Here is a 12,187-nt window from a genome sequence, read left to right as displayed (position 1 = left end):
GATGAGGTTTTCTCTCATTTTTTAGCAACAACTGCATGGAGCAGCTTGCTCACAATCGTGGGAGCAAGTCTCTTCCCAGAGGCGGGGATTGAGTTTGGACACTGCCACGGCCCCTTGGGAGTTGCCCTGGGAAAGGAATCTTGGTTCGTGTGAAGTTCATTTTGGAACTCAGCTACCCTTGCCCACTCTCCACAAAAGGTCCACTCACGTGCCCAGGTGGTGCTCTCTTCAGATGGCTCACGCGGATGTGGGAGAAAAGTCAGAAACCTGACCTGGTCATGCAGCCCGGGGGATGGCCCTTCAAAGAACTTCAAAGATTTTCCTTTTGCTGCTTGGAAAGGGAAAAAGTCTACCCGTGGCTGTTTCACCTCTCTTACTGTGCCTGTGAGGAGCCTCAGGACCTTCTTTGATTGGCTTGGAGCTTTCTCATTGAACGGTAAGTTGTAGATCAATATTTGATGCGTACTGCTGACCCATCCACTGGTTTGAAAACAGTCTTCATGACAAATTTCACAAAACACTAAAAGGGTTGTCGTTCATTAAGGCACCCAACGCTGTTTCCCTTCTTGACGGGTCTTTGGGATTCTTGAGAAAAGCTTAAGGACTGAAGTTGAGGAGACAGGAGGGATGGGTGTGGTATGGAGACTGCCTGAAAGGATGAGATCTGCCCACATGTCTTGAGGATCTGCTCGTAGTTTCCCCCAGAGGCCAGTCGGGGAAGATTCAGCCTTCAAGGCAGTCTTTCATTTGACCTCTCTGCCAGCATTTGAGTGCCTGTGTGTGAGGGACAGAAGGTCTGAGTGATAGAAACCCTCAAGGGTGTCCACTTTTCCTGAATGGAGAAAGAGAGAGCTTGGATTCTGGTCCCTCCATTGACCAGCTGTTGCCCTGGGCACACACTTCACCTCCCTGAATCCTCCCTCATTTCTGAAGTGAGGGGGTGGGGCCGGCTCATCTCTGAAGTGCTTTTTCATTTGAAGTCTTTGAGTCTGTGGTTACTTCCTGTTCTTCATCAACAGTCAGCCCCAAACAGAAGTCTGTTTACTTGAAAGTTTTGATGCTGGCATAAAATTCCAGTTTCACTGGGTTGGAACACATCAGGTTTCCCTGATTGGGACAGAGGAAAACCACAGATATGGCCAAGCCATCAACCGATGCTCAGACTCAGGGCCACTGCTGGTTTAACCAGCACCTTAGTGAGGATTAGAAAAAAGCGTCCCCTCTGGGTGGACTCAGCTGCAAGTGGGATGGGTCCACGGCCTAGCCAGTGGAAAACTGGCTGCTTTCAGCCCCATCAGCTCCCAGGAGTCCTTGTGCAGTGTACAACCTGCATCAGCATTAGTAGAGGATTCACTGCTGTGGCCTCTGACCACTTTAGGTAAGGAGAAAAAAGAGAAGGGGCCAGAAGAGATGCATGCCATTGATATGACGGCAGGAGACTTTTATAACTACTGCCTTAAAATATTTCATACAGTCAAAAAGCTGCAAGTCTGGGCCTAAGATGCTGCCCGGATCCTACACCTACACAATCCATTTGATTTGGTAGCTTCAAGAGGCATTAGTAATCATTATTAATGATAATAAAACCCCTCACATTTTTATAGAACCTTACAATTTATGTAGCACATGAAATGTACTTTCTTTTTCAATTTGATTCTGATTCTAACCATTGCCCTGGTGAGTAATAATTATCCCCATTTTAAATACAAGAGAAATGAAGCTGAGAGATTCAAAGACTTGTTCAAGGGAAGCTAATAGGGGTCAAGGCAAGAAGTGAACCCATGTCCGTCTAGCTCCAAGTTTGAGGGGTTTTTTCCACACCAGGTCATATAAGATCGTGATCTGGGCACTGGCAGCCAGACCTAAAGTACCATGCTATAGGGGTTTAGAATTAGTTTGAGAAAGTCATCTTGTTTTAATGAAGGTAGGACTCTCCCACATGGTGCAATAAGCAGACTTGGGGTATCAGTTCTGGAGAGGCCTTGGTAGATCTTACAATTAAACTAAAGCATTCATTTCTCACACCGGGGAGTGATTCCTGGGGATTTGCTTGTTTGGTTAAATGCATCTGTAAATGCAGTTTTCCACTGGCTAGGCCATGGACCCATCCCACTTGCAGCTGAGTCCACCCAGAGGGGACGCTTTTTTCTAATCCTCACTAAGGTGCTGGTTAAACCAGCAGTGGCCCTGAGTCTGAGCATCGGTTGATGGCTTGGCCATATCTGTGGTTTTCCTCTGTCCCAATCAGGGAAGCCTGATGTGTTCCAACCCAGTGTGCATTTAACCCAGGATTCTCTCCAACACTTTAGGTATCACCCTGCAAGGCATCCTGAGAAAGCCTTAGGAAATCAGAAAGAGTCATGTAGAAGTCACCATACGGCATGAAAATAATGCCTGTCGGCCACTACTGACAAATCCAAGACTCTTCAGCGTCAACATGGTCTCACTGATGGTGTTATCACAGGCCTCTTGAGCTGCCTGCAACACTGCTTTTTGGTACAACATCTGAGATGGTTAAATTGGAGCAGCCTCCACCTCCCCCTGAGCTCCAGACTCAATACCCACTGCCTCCCATATCTCTCCACCTGGACATCTCCTGAGCATATTCAACGTAAGTGTGTCTAAAGTGTTCATCGCCTTCTTCTCCCACAATCCCCTTCCCAGGCCCACTCCTCCTGTAGTTCGTGAGATTTCCATTACGGGCATCACGATGCATCTCCCAGCCCTAGCTCAACACCTTACAATCATCCTCTGTTCCACTCACTGCTCCCTCACCACATACACTTGGTCATCAGGTACTTTTGACTCTACTTCCTAAACACCCCTGAAATCCATTCTCTTTCCTTAGTTCCCACTGCCTTTATCTTAGTTGAGTCCTCCTTCTCTCTGCTTCCCATCTCTCCAAGCTGGCCTCCATCTGGCCATTAGCTCTCTCTCCAAATCTGACCATACCGTTTCTCTGCCTAAAACCCAAAGCTGACTTCCCACTGCCACAGGAGAGACCTCACCGTTCTTAGTAGCAGCTCAATCCCCAATACTTGCAGTTCCCACAACCTGCCACTGACTTGGCCTATACTCTCTCCTCTGCCTAAGATACTCCTTCCCTGGGCACTCTAATCATTTTCAACACCCTGCTCATCCATCACTTCTGCAGTGCTGACTTCCCAGTAACTCCTGGGGGACTTTATCACTCCCTCCTTTGGATTGTTTCAACGTCCCACAGCTTCTGCTATTACGATGTGTAGGACAGTCATGTGTTGTTTAATGATGTGGATAGTTCTGAGAAATGCATTGTTTCGTGATTGCGTCGTTGTGCGAGCATCATGGAGTGTCCTTACCCAAACCTAGATGGTATAACCTGCTACACACCTAGGCTATATGGTACTAATCTTACGGGACCACTGTTGTCTATGTGGTCCGTCACTGGCTGACACGTCGTTATGCAGTGCATGACCGTATTCTAAACACGAGTTTATTTCTGTATCTGTCTCAAAGTGTTTATCAGCCTGTGGGGCTTTAAAAGCAGAAACTGTCTCACTATCTTTTGATTCCCCAGTCCTGTCACACTACCTGGGACACAGAAGCTACAGTAAATGTTGAATAAATGGATGGGGTGGATGTACCGCCCTCTTGGATGAAATCAGTAATGCAGCTTGTTGAGTGTTGGTTATTCTCTTGGGTTTAGTCCTGAGGGCAAAGGGCAGAAGTCGTCCTTTCTGTATTCCACAGGCTAAATATTGACAAAGTAAGGAGGCTGGAGAAACATATGTTTGCAATGTATTTCTTTCCTAAAACTGTGTCTGGGGTGGGGGGGGGAGCCCGAATTTCAGAGGAAATGAAGGACCTGATCAGACTTTCCTATACAGCGGCCTCCCCAGCCCAGCACTGGGCAAAGAGAAGGCACATCAGACGAGGAGGTCATGGCAAGATCTTTGCTGAATTCTTTAGATGGAACTTGCAAACTATTTGTAAAAGGGTTAGGAACAAGACGCATCAACACTACTTTTTAAGCTCTGCTCCTTACAACTCAAGGCTCTCCCATTATCCAACAGGACTTCAAAATGAGGGTTCCTCAAAATTAGCTTCAGGGTCCTATGAACTTTAGCTGAGTGAATGAAACGCAGCAGATTTGGAAGGAAGGGGCTCCTGGGATGATCAAGTGCACTCTCTCTCCCCTTCCTCATTCAACAGAATCTGTGGAGCATTGCCGTGGAGCAGCAATCCTAGCACACTGGCTGCCAGCATGGTCGGTGAAATGATGCCGTGCTTGTCTGCTTGGTTTCCCTTTCGGTTAGGCAGGACTGGCGTTCCTACTAGCTAACAGCTATAGTGTATTTAACTCCATTATTACATAATGTACTTCTGTGAAGCTCTTCAAAACACTAGGGAAACAGGGTTAATTGTGTCCTCCATTCTACCTTCACAGATGGGGTGGGGGGCTGGGAGTGGGACCATTCAGAGATTCAAAGAAGTTGGGAAGCAATCTGTGTCACAGCAAATCCCCAGGAGGCTCAGGGAATAGCAGACAGGTTCCCATCCCACTCCTGGCTCCAGGCCATATTTTCGTTTTGGCCACTTTCTTAGCCCCATTGAAAATCTGGCTTCACCTAGAATAATTTAGAAAGAGCTAAACCCAGGATACTTTTTGGACAGTCTCAGGCCTTGAGTTTTTCAGTAGCAGACAGAACGTTCATCTGTCCCTTTGCAGCCGCTCCTATGGGCAGCTGTGTCAACTGGCGTCAGAGCACTGCACCCCAGAGCCCCTAGGAACCCAGAAGCAGATGGAAGAGAGCTGAGGGTCCTCGCGAAGAACAAACTAGAAGTGAAGGTGTGAAGAGGCAGGAGGCTATTTAGAAATAACCCTTAAATCTTCCTTTTCTCTGGGGCTGGTCTCATCCTTCTAAAGAAACATGTGAGTGGGAAGTCCCCTTCCAAACAGAGGGCAGCTTAAACTGTATCTCAAAAAACCCACAACAACCACAGAAAGTCTTGAGACTCACCTTTCAGTCCACCGGCGAGCTTCCTGCAGGCGGGTCGCCCAGGGATCCCCGGGGCTCCCGTCTGACAGCGATCAGGACTGGAGGCGAGGTCCGCGTTTCCTTCCCGAAGGCCCCGCCGGCCCAAGCGGAGCCGACTCTGGGGTGGCGGGGTCAGCGGGGGCCGCCCCGCGCCGCGCCTACCTGCCGCCCGTCGGGAGAGTGGCGCCCTCTGTGTTCCCTGCCCTCCCGCTGGCCGCCGCCTCGCATTTTTGAGGTTTCACTCCAACTCCGTCCTGCCCCTGATGTCAGAGACTCAACTTCCTGAATCACACTCGCGCTCTCTCCCGCACCCCGGGCGCGGCCCAGGCTCTGCGCGCTGGGCACCCAGACCACGGGTGCCTTCGGATTGGGGCGCACACGCCCCAGATGCGCCCTCCCTCCGCGTCTTCCCGCCAGTTACCCCTCCCCGCCCCCGCCGTTACGTGTTCGTGCCCCTCCGTCCCGGAACACGCCTCCTGCAGGACACAGGCGCGCTCCTCGCCGGCGGCTCCGGTCCCGGTCGTTTTCACAAATGCGCAGAAGTTCCCAGAGACTTGAGACATGATTCGCGGCAAACTCGCCTTAAGTGAAAACAGCCCAGTGCTGCCTACTACAGCAGCCTTCTTGGAAAAAGGGTGGGAGGCATTGGAGAGGGAGGCCACGGGACAGATTGGGTGGAGGCTCCCATGCCTTATCTGGACAACAAAAACGACAGGCTCTTCTAGACAAGGCTGTGTGCTCAGTGGGGTGCAGCAACATCTCCGAAAAGTCTTTGTGCGGCTCACTGAAGGCTTCGGGGGAAAACTACGCCCCAACTGTCAGAAGCAGAGATGGAGGGGGAAACTGTCTTCAGACTTCTCAGAGTTTCTTCCCCTCTCATCATGAGTTGCCGTCTGTCCATTTCTTATTCAGATCTCCCTGGGTCTGATTTCCAGCGCCTGGAAGGCTAGAAAAGGAGAGGCCTGGCCCAGGGCTGGATGCAGGGCTCCAGACACAAAGCTTCTGATGCCCAAGGGCAGAGAACTTGCTCAGTGTCTAAGGTTACCGTGCGTGGGAAGGGAGGTGATGCCGAGTCCTGGCCTGGGAGCATCTTCCTCAGAGTCATCTCGGGAAGTCCTTCCGTGACATGGACCTGAGATACTGCCGTCTTGACTGTTTCTGCCAGGTACCCAAGTGCTCAGATGCCAGGTGCTTAGCCAGGTCCTGCCCTCCCCCTCCTGTGCTTGAGTGCTGGTGTCCTTTGGCCTCTGCATGTGGACATTAAAAGGACTGGTGCAGCCAACTGTTTTCACTGAGGAACAAGAGATCCCTTTCTGTTAGTGCAGGAGAAACCAAAGGGCTGTGAGCTGAAAGGCCAAAGAGAAAACCCAGCCCTCCAGTCAGAATGCCAAGGATGATTAAGAGAGAAAAACCAGTTTTCTTCCAGTGGAAGGAGTTTAGATGAGACCCTCTTCCCAGAAATCCGGGTTGAGTGAACTCAGTCTGGACTTGAACAAGGATGAGGAAGGGGGCCTTCAAGCAGGTGGGCTAACAAGTAGTGAGGTGGGGTCAATAGAGATTGGAAGGTTGGGCTTGAAAGACTGCTTGGAAGCGTCCTGACTGAGGGGCTTCCCTCGGTAGATGTGTTTTCCAAGATGGGAAAAGCTCAATCTGTAATCACGCTTTGAGCTTACGGTTGTCCACCTACATAGAGTTGGTTCCTCTAACACTCCTGGAGCTTAAAGCCAGAGTATAATGTCTAACAGAGCGTTGAGGAAGACCGGCCTGAGGGGCTGGCAGAGAAGCCTTGAATGGCAGCCTAAGGATTCGGGATATTTGGAATATTTGCTTCCATGTTAAGGAAGGACACTAGACACTGGGCCAGGAGCTTTACGCATAACGTATCATTCAATCTTTCACAACACATTCATGAGATGTAGTATTAGCCTCATTTCACAGATGAGGAAACTGAGGTTCAGAGAAGTTAAGTAACTTCCTCAAAGCCACATAACTCATAAATGGTGGAGCCCAGTTTGTGTCCAAGTGTTTCCAACTCCCCCATCCATCCTTTTACCACTATATCATCAGGTCGAGGAAAAAATTGCCTTCTGCGGAAGAATTCCACACTTGAGCAGGGGTAATGTTCAGGCCTGGAATGAGGCCTATTGAGGGAAGGCTACCGTAAATACTTTCCTGGGAATCGAGAGCAGCATTACAGATTGACTGTGGCTATGTGACAATTATTTAGGGTTGCTTGTAAGAGAAAACAGAAAGAAACTAACTGAGAGAAACTGTGAAAACTGACTTGAGCTCAGGGCTTCGTGGACATGGCTGTCAATGGTAGAAAGAAAATCTAGAGGCCTACCCAAAAGGTGATATCTCTGTGATGTGTCTGTTAGTGAGTGAGGAAAGCCAACAGCTTCTGTGGCAGAGAAATTAGTGACTCATAGGTGAGCAAGATGGCAGATTGGCTCACACTGGATTGCCAAGGCTGCAAAGTCTGTTGGGGAACTGATACTACTGGGAAGATGCAATTATGGCAGAAGTAAAGAAGTGGGTATCTGACCAAGATGTTCTCACTCCGGGTGGATGATGCAACCCTTACGAACAAGCAAGTTAGAGCACCACCTACTATTTTATTCTCTTGGCCCGAAATCCCAACTCTGATGAACTCATGAATGGCCCCAGGCAACCACAGTGCTGTTACATTTTGCTTAATCCTCATTATTTTTCATGTTTTCAGTAAAGATATTTAAAGGTGGTCAAGAGGTTAATGGGCTCTAAATGGAGTGAAACAGAGCATTAACATCTAATTAAAAAAGAAAATCCAAAATAAGCAGATTTGCGAACTGAGACTGGAAATTTGAGTGACTACCCCTCACTAACTTTAGCACCTGCTAAGCTATGGTTTCGCATCAGTATGTTCACAGAGTGCTGTGAAAAATCAATGGGGTATTTATTATAGAACCGTGGCCTGCTGTGAAGGCAAGGGCTGCCCATACTGCTTTTCCTTCCGGGCTGTGCCCTGTTCAGACAGGTGGCCTTGCACTACTGGCCAGCATTTATCCCTGTGCTGCTTGCAGACACTCTCCCATCAGTTTGCAAACTCCCTGAGTCCAGAATAAGTTCAAATATAGCGTGTTTACACCCAGGACAGTGCTTCCCAAAAAATGGGTGTATTCTTCATGTATGGAAAGTATGAAATTGAGAACATTGTCTTACTCTCACCTAAAACTGTGGCGTATTCTTGTCTACAACACTTGGGTGAGGATCTGGAAGCATAAATGGGGCCACAGAAGTCCTTGAGTGATAGCCTGGGTGCTCTGAGAAACCAGATAGAAGTTAGAAGCGCTGCTGACAAGGTGCAGGCTGTTAGGAGGAAATGAGCAGCCTATAAATGGTGTGGATAAGATGAGCACAGACTTGTTCATCAGATCCTGAAAGATAGCAGTGCCTTGGAACCAGGAAGGAGGCAAGTTCAGGACTAGTCAGTGGAAATACTACACCACGCAGCAGGCGAGGAATTTATGGAATGGATTATCTCCCAGAGGTGGCACAAGCTGGCGACATAAATGGATTCCAGAAGGGTTTAGACAGATGTGTGAATGGCAGAGCCATAGAGGAGAGCTGAAGAAAGCTGAGATAGACTCCATGTGGTTGGGAGAGCAGGATGACTAAATGGGCCCTTACACTGTGCCTACGTGGGGGTCTTTGTGGGCGAGAGTCATGGCCTCCATAGAGCTTGGATTTGAACTTGTGGGCATCACCAATGCTACCTCCCTATTTCTGCAGACTCTGTGGCCTTTGCCTCATGAAGGGAGCAAAACTTTGTTCTTTTTCCCTTAGCCAAACGTTTTCTGCACATACTGTCTTGTCTTTTTAGTCTCATGTGTGTTCAGTTTTAGTGGGTTACCCAAAAAACAGTGAGTTTTCCAGCTTAATTATAGCCATTCTAAGAAAATATTTCCTCTGCCCCACTCCCCCTACACCTTTTACAGCCCTTTTAAAATGCCTTGCCTTTTCATTTTGGCTTTGGACTTCTAAACAGATTCTGAGAGCCTGTTTTCACATCAGTCATTGTATTTATCTCTTATGATTAGATTTCTGTCGAAAACTTTCCTGCTAAACTGTCTAATTCTGACATAAATTGCTCTAATATGAAAGCTCCAATGAAAAGAGCAGTGATAATATACTTTTTTGAGGAAGTCTTTTGAATGCGACGTCCAAAATGTCTTCAATGCTGCATCCAGGATGCCAGGGAAAAGGTTAATTTTATGGGCTGTAGCTCCCAATCTTGGCCTCAGGGGAAGTTTAGGAAACTCTTGGATGTGTCCGCTAATAATCCAAGTGTTGCCCTACTCATCCACGTTCCCCTGCCTGACGCGCTTCATGTTTTCTGTAGCGCTCCTGTAAGTTCCAGAGATAGTGCGCCCCGCCCTGCGCCTTCCAGTAGTGGGGCAGGTGGCGCATTGTCTGTACTTACGGCACATGAAGGGGCTCAGTTTTCATTTTCTGTTTCTGGCTACGGCCCCCAGAGTTGTGCCTTGAAAGCTCTTTCTACAGCACTATCGCTGGCCGTGGTAGACTGGCGGGCACCGCTGTTCAGGGCCCTTTTGTTGGGATTCAGCATTGTCGTTGTTCAAATGTAAACAAGGGCCTCCGGATTCCATTTTCCTGGCAGGGGTCTCGGGGTGGGAGGAGGGCCCCACAGAGTTCTCATTTCATCTCTCTTTGTGGTTCCCCTCGTCTTCTGCTCTTCCCTTGGGGTTGGGTTTACTTATCAATTTATTGAGTGAGCCCGTGGTGTGGGTTTCGTATAGCATTTCCATGGACTAGGTAAAACATTTCTTGTCGCTTTGTGAGAGAGACGCCTGGGCAGCCCCAGCTTGCCCTGCCCAGCACACTCACTCTGGCAGAAGTTTTTGTGAAGGCTGAAATTGTTTATTCCTCTTGCCCGGAGGGCCCACAAAGTGACTGTGCCTTTGAAATTTTCTTCCTTAACTAGTTCAGTGACTCAGAATGTCAGTGTTGCCACAAACAAACTTCCTTTCTCTAGGTTGGCTCTTTCTTAACAGGTGAAAGGAAGTGCTGACGTAAAGACAAAATAATGGGATAATCTTCATTTACCCAACTGCAGAAATTGACTATGTTTCAGGCACTGTGCGAGGCAGCTTATGCATACTGCCTGTAAATTTCCAACAACACTATGAGATACTATTATATCAGTCTAGTAGATGAGCAGACTGAGATTTGGAAAATTTAAAAATTCGTCAAAGATCAGGTTGCTGGCAGACAGAGATTCCAACAAATTGTTAGAAACACATTTGTTCAGCACATGTATGTTCCTAGTACCGTGCGAAACATGAGATAGACAAAAATGGATGAGACTCTAGTCTGATAGAGCTTATGCTAGAGTCAGGTTTCAACCCAGAACTTTCTGAATTCAGAGCTCCACTGCTACCCGCCTTAATCAACTGAACTGGTTTGGGAAACAGCGCCTGTGTCTGTGGAGCACAATCGAATTAACTCATGCCGGGATGATAGCAACAGCAATAATACCGGAGCCTGCGTGTAATTTTCAGTTTATGAAGACTTTTCACATGCGTTATTTAATGTAACTCAATGTTCGTTAGGACGGCAGGGTAGATGAGAAGCTGGGGCTTCAGGAGGCTGGTTGCCCACAGTAGTTGCATAATTAGATTAGAACCAGGGTGTTTTGCCTCCTAGACCAGTGGGCTCTACATTGTGGCATGCAGGATGAATGATACATCCCAGGAACATCTCTTGGTGGGATATAGACCTATTGGTCATCTGAAAGTATCTGGAAGCAGAGCCTGAGCTGATAAACTCAAACAGAATCTGGATATTAGCCTTGGAGGGAATTCTTGCACTTAGAAAAACATGGGATACAAAAGTACTTCTCAAACTTCTCCACTACATTATCCTTACATGGTAGGAAATTTTTGCTTGAGGAAGACATTGTTTAATATCTTGTGGCTTCATATATACTTGGCATACTTTTCCATATACCTCCAGGGATGTGGGCACCCCAGTTTGAGAAGCGTAGGATCAGATGACTTATGAGACTTATTAGAGCTGTGCTCTAACCATTAGAATTGTTTTCTAACCAACTGAGCTAATAAATACAACCCAATGGAATTTCATCCACCCACTAGTGAACATTTATGGAGAATCCATAATAACCTCCACATTGTGCTAGGTAGGCACTATGACGCAGCCTTGAGGAATTTACAGTCTAACATGGAACTGACTCATGAAATGATTGGCAAATAGTAGAAAATTGCTTGTAATGAAGTGCTAAATTTTGTAATTTGGATTTAAGGGCAGTAAGAGCTGGAGCCTAACTTCCTGAGAGAGGTGGGTTGGCCAGAATCTAGGAGGTGCAGAAGAATTTGAAGAAGGGGAAAGAGAGTGAAAGGTTTCTAGATTGGGCATAATGTGAACCAAGATGTGGAGAAGCAATAAACATGGTCGGATTTTTTTTTGTAAGTAACATTAATTATTTGACGATCCTTTCTCAATCTCTCTCTCTCTCTCTCTCTAATGCAGAAAACTAAGAAAAGACTCAAAAGTATGAAGGAGAAAAACAAAATATCATCCAAAAACCTGGTGACTGAAGATAACCCATGTTACAGTAAAAAAAAAAATTGGTTATGGCATTTTTTTTTTGGAAGATTGGCCCTGTGCTAACATCTGTTGCCAATCTTCCTCTTTTTTTCTTTTCTCCCCAAAGTCCCGGAACATAGTTGTATATCCTAGTTGTAGGTCATTCTAGTTCTTCTATGTGGGATGCCACCAGGGCATGGCTTGATGAGCAGTGTGTAGGTCCATGCCCAGGATCCAAACTGGCAAACCCCGTGCTAGTGAAGTGGAGCACATGAACTTAACCACTTGGCTGTGGGGCTGGCCCCCAATGTTATATTTTTCTCTTTTTTTTTTTTGAGGAAGTTTAGCCCTGAGCTAACATCTGCTGCCAATCCTCCTCTTTTTGCTGAGGAAGACTGGCCCTGAGCTAACATCCATGCCCATCTTCCGCTACTTTACATGTGGGATGGCTACCCTAGCATGGCTTGCCAAGCGGTGCCATGTCCACACCTGGGATTCAAACCGGCGAACCCTGAGCTGCCACCGAAGCAGAACGTCCAAACCCAACCGCTGTGCCACTGGGC

The 12,187-nt window shown here is 47.6% G+C and overlaps 1 long non-coding RNA gene across 1 annotated transcript in view; it reads left to right on the top strand.

Moving 5' to 3' along the window:
- Nucleotides 1-25: 25 nt before the first annotated feature.
- LOC139042093 (uncharacterized) overlaps nucleotides 26-12,187 on the top strand; it is a 104,484-nt gene continuing 92,322 nt past the window's right edge. Inside the window, exons 1-2 of the long non-coding RNA XR_011498327.1 lie at nucleotides 26-436; nucleotides 2,310-2,611. This is a non-coding gene — a long non-coding RNA (uncharacterized lncRNA). The remainder of the gene's footprint in view (nucleotides 437-2,309; nucleotides 2,612-12,187) is intronic.

Source organism: Equus asinus, chromosome 25 (assembly GCF_041296235.1).
Source record: "Equus asinus isolate D_3611 breed Donkey chromosome 25, EquAss-T2T_v2, whole genome shotgun sequence".
NCBI lineage: Eukaryota > Metazoa > Chordata > Mammalia > Perissodactyla > Equidae > Equus > Equus asinus.
This window is presented reverse-complemented; position numbering and strand designations above follow the sequence as displayed.